General features: G+C 36.9%; 1 long non-coding RNA gene across 1 annotated transcript in view; it reads left to right on the plus strand.

Annotated features, from left to right (window-relative positions):
* The first annotated feature begins 324 nt into the window (after positions 1-324).
* Positions 325-18,290, plus strand: part of LOC134211554 (uncharacterized) — a 69,745-nt gene continuing 51,779 nt past the window's right edge. Inside the window, exon 1 of the long non-coding RNA XR_009979039.1 lies at positions 325-627. This is a non-coding gene — a long non-coding RNA (uncharacterized LOC134211554). The remainder of the gene's footprint in view (positions 628-18,290) is intronic.

An 18,290-nucleotide genomic window follows, 5' to 3' on the forward strand; every position in this document is an offset into this window, starting at 1 on the left:
TTGCCGACGGTCTGGTTCTGCAAAAATTGAATATTTTAATAATTTAGGTTGGAATAAAATTACTATCATTGTTATCATTTATGGTTCCTTGCGTGCCGTCGACACACACTTCGGCATTGAAGTCGTTGAAATATTCCAGCTCGGAGTATTCGGACGTTTTGGAGTTTATCTTCCGACAGTTAATAGATTCAAGCTGCTATATTCCGAATGGCTACGGTGGGACTTCCTCGCAGGTTGCTATTTTCCACAGATTTAGTCTCGGATTCGTCGGTTTCCGGTAAAGATTCTTAGATTCGTGAAGTAGTCGTCGAGCAACTAGGCGGTTCGATTCCAAATGGTGTGAATTTGTGAGTCAAAGATTGATCAGGTTAAATCATGATTGGCTTAGTTAGCATCTACTCTGCATAGTTAATTAAATGTGAAAATAAAAAAAGAACATCGGCTAAGTGCCACAGAGCTCAGTAACAAAAGGGAAATCACAAACAAACTGTTTGCATGTTTCCCGTTCTCGATGTGTGTGGAGCTGGAAATGAAATTTCGTGTTAAATAAATCATAAACAGTTGGATTATTAACCACATCAAGTGTATAAATTAGCCGGGCACGCAAGCACCTCGGAAATACTCAAGGTGAGCAATAGGGGAAGAACTTTTGCATGGATGATTGAAAAAGGGTCGAACGTGATGTGCTGCTGTGTACTAAAAAATGCGTAAAATAATATTCTTAAGTAGTGAAATCTGACCTTGCTAACCATGCCACGGAATAGTGAAATATTTTATAATAATTTGTGATTTTTCAAAAATATGTACAGTACATTGTGTAAAAATGTTTCTTGTCTCGAAAACTGCTTCCGTATAAATCATATGTTGAGTGGATTGACAATGTAACTGTAAAAAGTTTATGATTACGATCCGTACCTATTTGTGACTCATGTTAGCGAGGCCATGACCGTGGAACCAAGTTTCTTGTTTTTTTTTGAAAATTGTTTAATTAAGATAAATATGACTTCGTTCTCTGTTCTGAATGGAATCTTCAATGTGTCACTAACCTATGAGCCGGGCATATCATAAACACATTAAAATAATTTCCATTCCCTAAGTTATAAACCTAGATGGTAAAAAGTTTCCATTGACTCCTTGTTAAGACAAATATAAAATATTTTCCACAAAATATGTTTTTTCCATAAAAAATAAAAATGTTCCACAAAAGAATCTATAATGAGCAATAAAAAAAATCCATATCAAATACAAAAAAGCAATAAAATTGATAAAATTCTGTATAAACTTGAAACATTAAAACACAATAATAAAGATTCAAAAAAATGAAACGTTTTTAAAGAAGGCGTAATCTATGGAAAAATATTCAGTTTAATTGCTTTTCATATTTTTTTATGGTAATTTACATATTTTTTTATTGCTCTTTATTATTTTTTCGTGGAAAGTTTTAATTTTTTTTTTTAGATCTGTGGGCCGTCGCCGCCGACGATTTTCTTACGCCACCGCCGCCGTGAAAAATGAATAGGCGCGCCGTCGTATGGAAATTGGCACCAGCCGATGGCTTTTTAACTGTTAATTCTAGATTTATATAGATTTCTCGCTTTTCAAAAGGACCTAAGTAACATTTTTTCATGAATTAATTTGAGTACTGCAATCAAAAGCTTTCATGTTTTTCTGTTGATTGCGACATTCAAATTAATTCATGAAAAAAATGTTACTTAGGTAATTTTGAAAAGTTAAGCGAGATTTCTTTAATAATGTAATTAAATGAAACTGACAAACAATAAATCAATTTCAACTTTTTTTGCTTATTTTTTTTCTCTTTTTTTTCAATTTTTTTCTTCAATCCTCCATCACACCCGTTCTCAGCAACGTTCGTCACAAAACCGCTACCTTCAAACTCACTGAAGTCCTCCAGGGGGTTACTCTCTTCGCTCTTCGCTCGAATAGCATAATGGATCTTAAGGTGATTATAGAATAAAGCCAGAAATCGGCCATTTTGTAAACCACGTGCTTTTCAAATATTTTTTTCAAGCGCACGAGATGAAAGAACCATAACGCGTATGGGGCTGAAATAATGGTAGAACATTTGCTTAGTTATGCTGAACAATCATAATTTGAGTTTCGGCACTGTACGAAACCTATTACGCCAAATTTGGGCTTTTGGAAATGTATGTAGATAAACGTGTGGTGAATTTGAAATTCACCACGGGCTTCATTCTATAATCACCTTAACATCTCGCGTTCACGGACATTCAATGTGTTTTGATTACACTCTAATAATTTGTCTCACACATTTTGAAATATGAAATACTTTATACTGAAATACATGCATGACACGATTGGATTCAGCTAATATTGTCTTGGACAGTACATTGCAACTAATTGAAAGTTGTTGTTCTATTCCCTACAGGAAATACATAGGGTAAATCACTACTTGGGCCTATGGACCCGATTCCCGGCTCACTGCACAGAAAACTAAGAGTTTATACTTTTTGGAAGCCATAGGTTTATGATTGATAATTTTTAAAAAGTCTCCCATTTATTTCGCACAATACTCAATATTTTCCAACTATTTATTTCACTCCTAATTGGTCCAATTATAGAAAATAAAAATGTAGATTCCGAACATTCGCTCTCCGTTGCTACACCACTGAGCCGGAGTGAATCTTTCCACTTTTACAAAACGGTATTTTCATATAAACACCTACCTGAAAATCGTCACAGTTCTCGATACAATCATTGCTTCAATCTGTTAATCACCACACAATAATTCTAAACTCACGCACTTTAATCCTTTCTATTTGTTCGTTTCACTAGAACTAATATAAACATATTAGAATACATTTAAAAATGTATCCTCAAACCGAACAAAAATTCACCTCGGCCTAAGAACTTCTAGCCGCACCGTGCTGCCAGAAGGCCAGGAGTCTTTTTTAGTATGAAAAAATCCTTCATCGTTCATAGGAAAACTATCTAATTAGTTGACGCTATCATGTTATTTATAATTCTCTCGATTCCAATAACTGAAAAAAATATAGTTTTTAAGCGTTTGGAAGTAATTTGGGTGAGTGAATATATCTTTTCAACCAAATAAAAATGATTATAAATAATAGCATCTGGCGTCATGTCGGCGTTGAACGTGCATATTTTTGTTTATGTCGCATTTTCTACCGTCCCTAGAGAGAATGAGAGTAAGATGTTGAGAGATTGAGCGAAATTTTGCTTAGGCCAGGAACTGGTTTGGAAGTGGGCCGGATATGCAATCGCTATGACTGAAATTAGTGCTGGACCTCGTTAATTTAGATCAAATAAAAGCTTTTTCAAACGATGTTTACCAAGAAAATCTATTTTTAAGCAGAAGCGAACCCCTTTGCGGTATTGCTATTTATTTATTATCAGACTAATGCCGGAGTGGCCTGTGCTGCACATAAAAGACTTCTCCATTCAGCTCGGTCCATGGCTGCACTTCGCCAACCACGCAGTCTGCGGAGGGTTCGCAAATCGTCCTCCACCTGATCGATCCACCTTGCCCACTGTGCACCTAGCCTTCTTGTTCCCGTCGGATCGTTGTCGAGAACCATTTTCACCGGATTACTGTCCGACATTCTGACTACGTGCCCGTTTGCGGTATTGCACGGCCCACGAAATTCAGGAAAAGTTGCTTCCTGTCATAAATATCAATTAAATAAAGCAGTCGTATGCATGTTAGGCCGGGAATGGGATAAGAAATCCTATTTTCAGAAAAATAATTTAAGCTCTTTTAGTGAAATGTCTTCAACTATCTAAGACGAGCTTATTGCTTTCCATTTAATTCCACCACGTTTTGTTATCTTTCCAGATACGTATTTTGACCTCAACTGTGAGGCCGTCTTCAGTGTCTCGTACTTATCTCGAGTCGAGTCAAGTACGAGATACTGAAGACGGCCTCACAGTTGAATTCGAAATACATATTTGAAAAGATAACAAAACGCGGTGGAATTAAATGGAAAGTAGGGTCTGTCTCATTTGGAGAATTTAACTCAAATTAAACTTAGAAGTGACAGTTCAATAATTATCAAATAACCCTGCTCGCAGAGCAAGATTACTGTTGATAGCTATCGAATCATTTTCATCGATGTCCTATTGGAATTGCTAGTTAGCACCAGCAATTTTTATTGCCGGGTGATTTTTTAATTTTCGAGCTGTCACTTTTAAGTTTAATTCTCCAAATAAGACAGAGCCTAAACTCGTATTAGACATATTTTCAGCCACGTTCATACATAACAATTATCTTCTTTACAATTATGCAGCTTGCCATAATAAGAGTTTATACGATTCCATTTAATTCCACTACTTTATTGTACCTACGACAGATTCGTGTTACGACCTCAACAGTAAGGCCGTCTTCAGTGTCTCGTACTTGACTCGACTTACTTCGAGTAAAGTCGAGTCAAGTACGCGACACTGAAGACGGCCTTACTGTTGAGGTCGTAATACGTATCTGTCGTAGGTACAATAAAGTAGTGGAATTAAATGAAATAGTACAAACTCGTCTTATGACAAGTAAAGACATTCCACTAAAATTTTAAAATAATTTGCTTGTCAATTACGCAGCATTTATTCTCATTTCCAATAAAATCTAGACCCTACCAAATTGAAAGTTGATGGAGGACTTATTTAATTGAAAATAGACTCTTTTAGCTGAAAAAGTAGCTTTTTCAGCCTGAATTATTTGTTGGGGAACTACTACAGGGATCTAGTTGTCCAACGTATGCTCGGTCAAACAAAACGATATTTGTTCAAACAAAATGCAGCTGACATTAAATTTGTCAGAAAAATAAGAGGTCGTTAAAAATGACGTCATAGGTTTTAGGTGGAGGAGTTTAAAATTTTTCTGACAGTACATATACAAGGTATGCAAAAAAGCGTGACAGAGGAGGAGGGGTCTAGAAATCTCAAAAAGTAGTGGACGTCATATTTGAATCACCCATAAGGAATTTGTTCTCCAGGAATTAGAGGAATTGCTCCTAGAACTTCTTCGGCAGTATGTACTAGAATATTTTAGTATGAAAATATTTCAGAACTTCATTCAAAAATTATTTGGAAACTCGATAATCATTTTTCGAAATTCTTAATGAGCTAATACGTCTACTTCATGAATTTCCACATGAACCCTTTTAGGAATTCCTTCGCATTGGTACGATCAATTTTGGAATCAGCAGTGGTGGTCTGGTGTCCTCATGCTAGGAGCTGGATCGAACGAATCGAGGCGGTTCAACGAAAATTCGTTCGCATAGCTCTGAGAAATCTGCCGTGGCGTGATGCACCCGTTCTACCGCCATACGAACATCGCTGCATGCTGCTCGGAATCGAAACATTGGAGAAAAGGAGGACCACGATACAAGCAGTCTTCGTTGCAAAAATACTGACCGGCGGGATCGATGCCCCTGCTATTCTAGCTGAATTGTATATTTATGTTCCAGAACGACCTCTACGACGCAGAAATTTCCTGTATCTCGCTCCTCGTAATAGCCGTTATGGTCAGCATGATCCGATAAGGTTTATGGCTTCGCGTTTCAACGATGCATTTAGGTTTTTCGAGTTTGATGAGGGAGCTTCTATATTTGCTAACCAGTTAAGGCTGCGAATGTGAAGTCGCGTGGAAAACAACAGATGCTGTAGAATATATATGCAGATTTTTTTATAGTAATTGACTGTTTTGTAAGTTTCTGTGACTATTTTGTAGACATGTGTGAATAGCTGTTAGTAAACTTCATTAAGACTATAAGTCAGATGGAGGTAACAATAAAATAAATAAATAAATAAATAAATAAATAAATAAATAAATAAAGGAATTCCTTCGGAAATTTCTCCTGTAAGCCCATCGGGAAATCCACACGAAATTCATTCACGAATTCATATAAAAATATCTTCTTAATTTCAAATCAGGAATTCCTTTCGAATTTCTTCAAGAAATATGTACTGCATGTATATTAATCAAAATCTTTTATGAGCTCCTCTGGATATTCCCACAAAAACTCCGTCGAGAATTCTTCATTAAAGAGGAATTCCCGCGAGGGGGTGGGGGGTTCTTTGAAATGTTTTTTTTTTTTGCGTTACGTAATGAACAGACCCTTAGGTCTTCTGGTCGAATTCTTGGAGAAATTTTGGAGAAGTTTCCGTGGGAATTGGCTGGGAGATTTTTGAAGGTTGTGAAAGAATTCCCAAACAAATTACCGGAGAAATAATTTCCAGAATAATTTATTTGTGAACGAGTCTCCGGGATGATCCCTGGAGGAATTTTTGGGTAGAAATTTCTGAAAAAATCCCAATTGGGTATAAGATGTAGATTTCGCATTCTAATTTTCATTCGAAATTCTTCAAGAATTCCTGGACAATTTTCTGAATTTCAGAAGGAATACAGAAGAAATATTTGAAGAGCACACGTGGAAATTTATGTAGAGTATTCAAAGTAATTTACAAAGTGTTCTTGGAGGAGTTTTTTGAGGAACTCCAGAGAGACTTTCAGGAGAAATTCTATGAGTAATTATTCAAGAAGTTACAGGACTTCTCGGGGATTTCTTGTACAAACGTCCAAAAGCATTCATATTGGTCGAATTCCCGGACGAATTCCTGAGAACTTTTTGAAGGAATTACCGGTAGAATTCCTGGAGGCGCTTCCAAAGAAATTCCTGGAGAAATCTCTGGACGAATTCACGGGGGATCTTCGAATCGAATTCTTGGAGATTCTGGAGGAATTTCAGGAGGAACTTCCATAGGAATTTTGGGAAGAACTACCGGTGAAATTCCTGAAAGAACGAAGGAACTCCTGGAGAAACTTTTAAAGAAATTTATGGAGAAACTTTCGGAGGAACTTCCGGTTGGAGGTTCTTCTCCAAAAGAATTCCTGGACAAACCTCCGGGCTTCCGGGCTTCTTGAATAAAAAGTAGAGGGTTGTATCAGAGACACAATCGCAAAATCAACGTAGAATTACGTATTAGAGTGCAGCGACTTAAAACAGAAATTATAGGTTTCTTGCCTTTAATCATTTTCTGAAAATGATTTTTAACATGCGCCAGATGGCTAATAGCTGAAATGTATGCAATTAACTGTGTATAACAAGTTTTCAACAAAGACTGACGAAATTCAATTTTTTGATTGTTTAGCATCTTTATTCAATTGTTTTGATAGTTGTTCAGAATCTTAATGAGTAGGAATAGAGATAAAATCATCAAAATCGGTTGGAAGATGGCTGAGTTATTAGCCCATACTTCCTGACCACTTTTCGTAACGGTTTCGAATTTGATTCTGCAGAATGACCAACCTTGAAAGGAGGTTTCCAAGCATCTTAAAAGGAGGCTTCCGAACCTTTTGAAAGAAAGCTTCTGAACATATTAAAAAGAAACCTTTGAGCTGCTTTCTTGAAGTCTTCCGAGCGTAGAATGATGCTTTTAATCCCATTGCAACAAAGCATAGAGCTTTTCTGAAAAAAAGGCTTCATGCCTCTCACCTCACCTCTCACGGAATCTCTAGATTCTAGATTTGGTCAAAAGTATGTTCTTAACATATTATTCAACATTTTATTTAGATCAGGTATATTTCATCGGAGATTTTTGAAATTGACTCATTCGACGTTTTATCCGTTTGATCTTTTGTTCTTCTGTCCTTCATACACTGTGCTGCTTGTTCGATTCAATTGGCTTTGATTGACTGGATGCCATGTACATTATGTACAAGACAAAGTTTCGAAATGAAAAATACATCATTCGAAAGTATAAAAAATACACAATTATCAAAACTTTATCAATAAGTTTCGATTGAAATTGTAAAACTGTAATACGTCCGCCATTACGCATTTTTGTCCGAGGTACCCCCAGGGGTACATGTACCCGCTGCCCTAGAGGAACTTCCGGAGAAATTCCTAGAGGAACTACCTTCGGAGAACTTCTTGGAGCAGCTTTCAATGCACTTCCTGGTAGAATTAACGGAGGAATTTGTGGAAGTATTTCGGAAAATTTCCATTGCTTTAAATAAGCTCACACCGACCCACGCCGCTTGCTGAAAATGATCTATCGCGCCGCCGCCGACAATTTTCAATCGGTGAACAGGTCTATTTTTTTATTTGGTGGAAAATCATGTGATTGTTTATTGGTAATATTGATTTATTTATGGAAATTCAGTATTTTTTCCGTGGAACATTTTGATTTCTTTATGGACGATTATTTTTGCCTTTCTCGTACACCAAGGTGCAACGAAAAGGCTATATATTCGCTTCCAAGACGATTTTGTGATAGACTCAGCTCGACTAATTGAGATGATGCCTGTCTGTATGTGTGTGTGTGCGTGTGTGTATGTATGTGCGCAAAATAAAACTCACTCATCAATTAGGCACTTATCTTGATCCGACAAGTTGCATTCGATGGGGAATCTTGTTTCGTTGTTTTCTATTGTTATTGTTATGGCCAAAATACGATTTCTATACAAAATACGCTAAGAAAATCTCACTCAAGTCTTTTTAGTATATATAATGTACGAGAATGGCACAAACACCGCAAGGTGGATGAATCAGGGTTTTTTATAATTACAATTTTTGCTTTTAAAAGTGCTAATTTATTTTTGTTTTGTGGAAAATCCCTAACTGTTTGTGGAGATTTTATATTCATTTATTGTTCACCCCTGAAAGCTCATAATCTGAACAGAGTATAGGCATCATTATGATCTTCATCGCCTCATAAAAAATCAAGAATGTTTAAACGAATAGAGTAAAGCATAAAACATTTTCTTTCAAAGGGTCATCGTTTAAAGGGTGAGTCGTTAATTAATGTACCACTTTAGACAGATTGACAAATTGGCTACAGTTATCGAAATGAAGCCAAATTTCTTTCCAATTTTCTAGTTCAGTAGGTATATGTATTTTAAACAAATGAAATATATCGTACAGTCGTTTCCGGTATTTTTTTTTCACCTATTCATCTCTTCCGTTTCGTTTTTCGTGCTTCATATTAGACGGAGTTCTGGACAGTCCAATTGGACGGAGTGCTGGACAGTTAGGTAGGTTCATGTCTTTCAGCACAAAGTCCACAGAATCACTCTTGCATAGTTGTGAAGTAGTGACGAAGTAGTAGTGATGAAGCTAAATTGGGCCCAAACAACAGCAAAAGCCGTTTTTAAAGACACTCACCTAAGTATATATCACCGTTAAAGGCGCCTTTGACCACGAATGATTCACTCCGTTTACCACAAGTACATATGGCCTGAAAAATCTGCTACTTCGAAGTGAAATCCTTCCTTTTGAAATGGTCATCATCAGCAGCATCCATGATGCAGCACCAATGTTTCGTTAGGTCCGTGTATAAGTTGGGGTTGTCCATATACCACACCTACCGCGCCTCCCCCAGTGTGGAAAACTGATCAAATACATTTTTAAAAATTTGTATGAACCGTGGACATACATCCCCTCCTCCCTAAGATGTCCACTGGGTATATAGACAGCCCCCTTTCCAGGCGCGCGTTTTGGAAACACTTTGCTGGCGAAATTTTGCACTTTTCAATCCGAAGCGCGCTTTGGCTTTCTGAACGAAACTTTGCATAACATCAAGTTTTCGCTAGAATGGGCAGCAGAAATAACCTAAACCCAAATCCTTACCCCGTCCGTCCTGTATTAAGTAATTTTTAACCTTGAGTCGTCACGAGCAGGGAATCAATATTCGAGCAACGCCTAACAATATACTCTTTGTCATCAACAGAGTTTGTTACTGACAAACGCACCTAGCGACAAACCTTTATCAGAAATTGAACACAATATGACAAGAATCCTTTGCATTGCATGCTCTGATATCTCCGAAAATACGCTGCTAATTTTGTAATCATTGTTCGATTCTCGAATATTTCCATAAAAGCAGAAACTATGATAGCATAAAACCGAAATTTGCTCGAGAAATAGTGCAAAATAACGGAATGAAAAGTTAGCAAAAAGATTGTCTTCTTTTTTGTTGCTGACAAAATTTTTCGGATCTTTGTCATTATTATCTCCGACAAAAACAAAGCTTTGTCGTTGGTTCTCTTTTGTCGCTTGTTTCGCAGGCGCATTCCAAAAAAATTGATTCCCTGGTCACGAGTATTATGGTCTATATCCCCTCACAACTAACTGTTAAGATAAGATAATATACCATGTAAAAAATATCATACTTGAGAATTGCGGCTCCGCAAAGTGTCACGCACGACTGAGCCTACCAAATAAATGAACTGCCCAGTCAACACAAGATCGTATATGACGTCACATAAGATGCTATAGTGGAGGCCATATAGGTACTTCCCCATACAATATGTACGTATATCGCCTCCACTTTAGCATCTTATGTTGCATCATATACGATTTTGCGTTGACTGGGTGGTTAAAAAAAACATCAAGTTTTTTGGCCGTATCGCACGTGTAAATAGTTCAGGTTTCGCTAAAATGAGCTATTAGCGCTTTCTTGTTTTTTTGCGCATTGTTTCCGATGTTCGTCCAGTTCCTTTCCTAGCTCATAATTAACTGACAACCGTTCCTGGCATCTTTGGACGACCCTAGATATTTGATTAATTAATTTACAATACGACAACTCGGGGGTGGGACTTACACCTGGGTTGAGGTACCCGTGAGGAAATTAGGCAGAAATGTGAGATCACGCCGAGTACTTTAACAATTTTTGCAGTTGGGGAGTAATCCCCCAACTTAATGCATGTTCCTGACAGTTAATACCTCCTTCGACATACTTGACCGCGTATGCATTTGCTGTCTGTCATGCTAATATCAATCGGATCAATAGGATGTTGTTGGCGAGAATGAAGACGTAAACTTTGGGTGGTAGCCATTCAAAGCATGAAATCGAATAAAGCCCCAGGTGGATATCAACCGAGCTGCTAAAAAGCTGTGTACCGTTCTCAAAGTTCATTATTAAAGCCCGGATTCAGGAGAATATCGATACGACTCTCCTGTGGACACTAAGCTGGATTCCGTACAGGCAGCTCCTGATATTGTCACGCTCCGTATCATTCAGGAGCAGGTCAACGAATTTAAAGAGTCCCTTCAGGCTCATAGCAGGGCAGCCTCAATAACAAACTAAAAGATATCGACCGAAATCTTACCTAGCAACAGGTTAAAGCGATAGCCGGACATCTCTCGGCCCTTTGCACCATAGTGAGTTTTTTTTTTTTTTTTTTGGGCTTTATTAGAGTGAGTTTTAAGTTTGACAGAGTTCATCACTGACCATAGGGAGTGTACAGGACACATAAATAAGTAAAGGTCTTTTTGTCTAGCAAATGATCTTTCCGACCAAACAACCTTTACGGTAAGATAACTTTTTCGACCAAACGACATTTTTGGACAGATGGGTTTCGGCTTATTGATTCGATCGACCGAATCACACATTCGACCAAACAACTTTTGGCAGAGAGGCCTTCAATCAAATGGTTTTTAATCAATCTGACTTCCATTTGGTCGAAACTGTTATTAGATCGAAAATGGTTAGGCCGAGATTGTCACCTGGTTGAAAGCCACATACGGTGGAAAAGGATGCACGGCTGGTAATGTGGCCAAAAAAGCCATTTGCCCTAACAAATCATTTGGCTGAACTGTTCCCTTGGCCAAAAATATCGCTTGGCCAAAAAAGGCGTTTGACCGAATAGGCCATTTGACAGGCCGAATAGGCCATGAAGACAGGTCACCAACAATTTCAAACCATTCGGCCCCTTTCCGTTCAAAAAATGTTTTAATAATGATAAATTTGGGTTTTAAGGAAACATTCTTCGGAATTTCATTAGGCAATTTAGGCAATTTCATAAGGAATTCTGTTTGAATATTTTCTCGAATTCACGGAAAATTCGAATACATCTCAAGGAAATTTACTTGGAATTCTAATGGGAGCATTCTCGGAATTTCGATGAAAATTATTTGGATTTTGACGGAAAATTCTTTGTAGATACCACTGTTTTTACGAAATGTTTGTCAAATTTTCAACGGAAAATGTATGGAATTTTGAAGAAAATCCTTAATATTTTCACATTAAATTGTGTTTCTCAGCCAATCACGACTAACAACTACGATGCGTACGGTCAATCAAGCTAAGCTGAACTAAGCCATAAATTGGACGAACTGAAGAAAAAATTCTTAAACACGATATATGCTTAAAAAAGGATGTAATGCCGATCACCAATAATACCTGTCCAGCATCAGAATAGCCTTTACGCAACGGGTATCTACGCCCTGCAATTCACTTAGGCTGAACCAATGGGAATGAGTTATTGCTGAGCAATCTAGCAATGGCACCTACCAATCATCATCAACAAATGCTCGGAATTTCCATGATAATTCGTTTGCAGCTCAATCACAGGCAAGCAAGGAAACAACCCCGCGAAATGTTCCCGCTAGCTGAGTAACTCATTATCCGCAGAAATGCCTTTGCGCATTTCACTTGTAATGGTTTATGTTCAAACATGCATAAACATATGTTTCTTGTAGCTTTTTTTGCGAGGCGTTGCGTGCTCTATGGTGCGAAATGAGTTCGCAAATTAGTCTGTTCCAACTGCTTTCCCAGCACTGATACTTGCTTCTAAGGTGCAGGTAAGCACCCACCAACAATAGTGCGGATAGTTGCTTTAACATACCGCTTGTTGTAGTTACACACGTTCATCTAATTGACGTGGTTATTTTAGCATATCTGTTACGAATATCAAATACCGACCATTTGACGGCAAGAGATGAGCCAGTTCACAGAAAAAAATATTCATAACGTGATTTTCAACTTCTGGGACATAAGCCAGCACGGTCCAATGTCCAACGAGGTAGCCCCAAGTCGCATCATATGTACTAAGTGAAATTAGTAATTCTGTGAATGTATCCGCAGTAAAAACGGTTGTGATGTAAAAGCTACCGGTCTTTGGCCGAGTGTGAAATGGCATCGCGAATTCTGAACGCGATGGCTCTCTCATAATAAGTCGCTGTCTGCGGATTAGAATATATATTGCGATTTGATGATGGCTTCTGCTGATAGCTGAGTTTTGCGCCCGTAGAACACTTGGCAATAAAACTTTCAACTTAATGCCTCTTGTGCAAATTTTTGAGCATGACATCAGAGTTGTTTGTTGAATGCCTTTTTTGCCTTTCTCGTACACTAAGTGAACATTCAATGAGAATACGTTACATTTAGTGATTAGTTGGATCTGCAACACCCAAACCAAATCTGACAGTTTAGTAAAATTCCGACCATATGTCTATGGGAATTGACAATTGATGATGGAAATTTTTATATTTATTTATAGCTAAAATACTATTTTTTGTCTTTATTAGTGAGACTTTCAGCCCAAGGAAATACTCATTATTTTATTGGCAATTTCTACATTTTTTATGAAAAACTTTTTATTTTCCGTGAGGTGTGTTTATTCCAGTCAGCTCCTATCTACAACAAAACGAGCCAATATTGATAATAGCAACCAAATTACAACGATCTAAATCATTTTACCCCATTTCAACTGTTGTTTGTTTCAATTAGCATACTTATGTGGCGATTATTCAGCAGCTTTACTGCATTTGCTTAAATGTGCCAAGAATAGCAAATCTCTCATTTCCGAGCTGTCTGTAGCCCCTTGCTGGTTGGGCCAGGCGAGCCATTGGCGGCGGATCTTGGCAATGAAAATGAAAATGCATTCACATAAATCGCATGCACAATTCGGTTGCGCTTTTGGGTTGCATTTTTGCATGTGGTTGGCTTGCTGGCTGTTTTATGACGACCTCATTGTAACCGACTGACTGTTCGGTTCCAAGAACATACGGTTACTGAATTGGATTTGCGATGGATATGTGTGTGAGTGTGAGAGTACTAAAATGTTTAACCAGCTCGAAAAAAGCATATTACGAGTAATGCAGTATGCAGCCACAAATTTAATGCTTACTGCTTCATTTCAACGCCGTCATGAATATATTCATCACTGAAAACACTTGTTGATTCTGCGAATAGGTTTACATACAAATTCAGTTGCCCCATGCTTGCTTTCAATTATGAGTTGAATTTGTGACACTGTTAGTCTAACACCATTTCTTTGTAGATGATTTAGTCCGTAGACACTTGTAATAGCTGCTATCAATATGAATGAATTATCAGCAACACGTGTTCCCGTCTGGCTGATTTCAGCGCAGAGCGGTACCTGTTCCAAAGCAGATTGATCCATTACCGGAGTTTGTAGCAGCGTTATGCTTTCGCGCCACGCAACTATTTTTCGAACATGTGTTGCTCATATCATGCGTATGTAGATCACTCAGACGGGTTCCGCGAAATGGAATATAAATTGGATGCCTTGAGATGGAAAACTGCTGTTCTTCCATGGTAAAACCTCCGTGCCAACTCACTGCAATCAGCGAAGAGGATTCCCGGGTTCTTGCTAACAGTTTAACAACGCGAAGCAACTTGGCGATCAGCGGAGAGGAACCGCTTCACGCATGCAAATTTTAATATTGATGCAATTAGTCGAACATTAAACTGTACCAGAAACCCACCTTGGAAGCGTAGGAAGACGGATGCGTGAGTTCGACTGGCCATGATGATAATAATGATGGTGATCATTCGGCGAAGTAGGGTTGAGTAAGCTGGGCATGTTCCACGTGTATTATTCCTTTCAGCAAGGCAGCAAAATTGAGTTCAGTTGCGTGAAATCACTTCAGCATCGTCCATAGTAGTTACTTGAACCACGCTGCTTTGCTGCGCTGACTGCATATCTCCGGAGAGTTGCCGTTCCGAGGGGAGTGACACGAACCATTTACAATGTTGTGAAACATCGAAGGCTTAGCTCGATACTGGGTATACGAGTGCAGTTAGCCATAAAAAGCAACCCACATCGAAAACAATAGACCAATTAGCAGAAAACCAACTACAAGGTCTATTTGCAATGGTGTCATAAATTAGGATCAAAGAAGGGCAGAGATAAGAAGGTAGCCAAAAAGTGATGGTGCATCTGATCATGTTTTTCTTAATGTTCTTTCCGTCAGGGTTTGCTTTCCGAGGCAACCCATGAATCTTCGATTTGTTTCTCATATTCTAAACAAAAGAATGTTGAAATAACCAGCAACCAATTTCAACGTTAGAAAAGTAAATAAAAATAATTCTATATCAAGATATAAAATACAAGTGTGAAAACAAAGGCATGGAAAGCCTATAGACTTTTGATTTGAGATTTTTTTAACAGCAGTCGCAGTCGCATAGCGACTAAGCATCTTCTAGCATATATTGGAATCGAGGGTTTGGATTCTATACCAAAGAATAGTGATACATTGTTCGAATACTTATTTTAAACATGCTGTGCATACTTTATGAAACAACATAGTGACCACGAATAGTTCCAGTGACCCTAGACACTGAAAAATATATTTTTTCACTGGCATTTGATTACCTAAACAAGGAACCACATAACTCAGAAGGTAAATCGTCTGGGATAAATAACAGCCCATTTTTTATTCCAATCACTCTTATCTTGCATTACACCTTAAGAACAAGCTAATCAGCTGCTAATGAAGAACGAACGAACTCATACCTATCTAGAAGTTCCTCTTTCGAAAGGCCATTCTTCCTGCTGACTACCAACCACCATCGCCGGATTCACCTAGCGAGGGCTTGACTCGTTTCGGGTTAATAATTCTCTTAATTGAATTAATTTGCAATGAGTGCTTCTTCGTTGGGTTTCACTCAATTGTTGATCACGTCCCTAGTGGCTAGTTAGCTGAAAGCTTCAATTTGAGCGCTACTTGCAAAGGCTCATTAATTTGGCAAATTAAAATAATTCACCACAGTTCGGGCGTTTGTCGTGTGAAGATCTCGTTTCTCGTAGATGAAACGTTTAATCAAATAGTTCAGAGAAAACCACACGCCTCGGAATAATTTATTCTGATGTTATTTTTTGAAAAAAAAAATTATTCCTGTTTTATGGACATGGAAAATGTGTATTTCTTAATTTGGATAAATGTGAAGAGTACCACCACCTTTCAAATATTTTGTAAAGCGAAGGAAGAACATTCACAACTCAATTTCGCAATGTTGAACCCAAAACTACCCCCTCAAGGTAGCAATTTTTACTTTGAAGTAGACTGAAACAAATAGCCCCACAAGCAAAATCATTACTATTCACTTAGAAACATGGAAACTGAACGCAACAGTTCAATGAAACTCTATGCGTTAGCCACTATCATAAATCAGATCGGAAAATCAACAGACAGCGATCGACGATCCCGTACGCAACTCCGTGCAATTGGGATTATGCCGTGGAACTGTTAAAAAATGGTTCCGATCTTAATCTATATTAACGATAACTACCTTTTCCAAATCGCCATGAATAGCGTTGTTTACTATTGTCGGGTTGGTGCTTACTGTTGCATGTTTTATTGTTTTCACTTGATGTGTGCATGCACTTACATCGCAATCGGTTTTGGATGCACATTTTGCTGGCATTGGGTGAGCGGAGGCGGTGGCCGGCCGCCAAGTTGTTGTCATGCAACGAGGCAAGAGTCAGTCAGTCAACAGGTGTAATGCAGGTTTCAATAGAAATTATAGCACCGCATGCATCTGAAACTTGAACACACCGGTCTCGAGCGGAGCAGTCTGTAGAATGCAGCCGAGTGGCCAATCGGTGGCGGCTAAGGGGAGAAACCTGAAAGATCAATCAACTGATAGTGTAACTGACATGAAAAATAGTTTATTTTTACTGAATGGGGTGTAAAAAATACACATTGATATCACACGAATGAAGTGGAAAGCAGAACAATAAAGAAATCAAGGGCATACCACAATCAAAGATTAATAACGGCGTCAGGCTTGTTGCATTGTTACCTTTTCAGTACCTATGAGAAGTGATGATAAATGTTCCTCCAAACCTACATGATACAAATGTCACTGACGATGTACATCGACCTATGCTTCGCTCCTGCAGTACATATAGAGTAGCGTACAACAAGTGACTGTAATGTAAAATTTTAAATTGTTAATTCAAATTTGAAATTTCATATGCTTTAAAATTTTGAATTAGGAAAACCATTTATGAATTTTTAAAAAATTATAAAAATTGAATTTTTGAATTTTTGAATTTTTAAATTTTTAAATTTTTGAATTTTTGAATTTTTGAATTTTTGAATTTTTGAATTTTTGAATTTTTGAATTTTTGAATTTTTGAATTTTTGAATTGTTGAATTTTTGAATTTTTGAATTTTTGAATTTTTGAATTTTTGAATTTTTAAATTTTTGAATTTTTGAATTTTTGAATTTTTGAATTTTTGAATTTTTGAATTTTTGAATTTTTAAATTTTTAAATTTTTGAATTTTTGAATTTTTGAATTTTTGAATTTTTGAATTTTTGAATTTTTGAATTGTTGAATTTTTGAATCATTGAATTTGTGAATTTGTGAATTTGTGAATTTGTGAATTTTTGAATTTTTGAATTTATGAATTTATGAATTTTTGAATTTTTGAATTTTTAAATTTTTAAATTTTTGAATTTTTGAATTTTTGAATTTTTAAATTTTTGAATTTTTAAATTTTTGAATTTTTGAGTTTTTGAATTTTTGAATTTTTGAGTTTTGAATTTTTGAATTTTTAAATTATAAATTTTTGAATTTTTAAATTTTAAATTTTAAATTTTAAATTTTAAATTTTAGAATTTTAAATTTTTAAATTTTAGAATTTTAAATTTTAGAATTTTAGAACTTTAGAATTTTAGAATTTTAGAACCCTTAAATTAGAATTTTAGAACCCAGAACTCAGAATTTTAGAACCCCAGAATTTTAGAACCCCAGAACCTTAGAACCTTAGAACTCAGAATTTTAGAACCTTAGAACTTAGAACCTTAGAATTTGAACCCTAGAACTTATTTAGAACTCAGAATCTTAGAACCTTAGAACCCAGAACCTTAGAATTTTAGAACCAGAACCTTAGAATTTTAGAACCTTAGAATTTTAGAACTCAGAACCTTTAGAACTTAGAATTTTAGAACCTTAGAACTTAGAACTCAGAATTTTGAACCTCAGAATTTAGAACCCAGAACCTTAGAACCCTAGAATCCTTAGAACTCAGAACCTTAGAATTTCAGAACCTTAGAACCCAGAATTTTAGAACCTTAGAACCTTAGAACCTTTAGAACCCAGAACCTTAGAACTCAGAACTCCTAGAATTTTAGAATTTTAGAACCTTAGAATTTTGAATTTTAGAACCTTAGAACTTTAGAACCTTAGAACTCCAGAACTTTTTAGAATTTTAGAATTTTAGAACTTAGAATTTTAGAACTCCAGAACTTTAGAACT

This window comes from Armigeres subalbatus, chromosome 2 (genome assembly GCF_024139115.2).
Source record: "Armigeres subalbatus isolate Guangzhou_Male chromosome 2, GZ_Asu_2, whole genome shotgun sequence".
NCBI lineage: Eukaryota > Metazoa > Arthropoda > Insecta > Diptera > Culicidae > Armigeres > Armigeres subalbatus.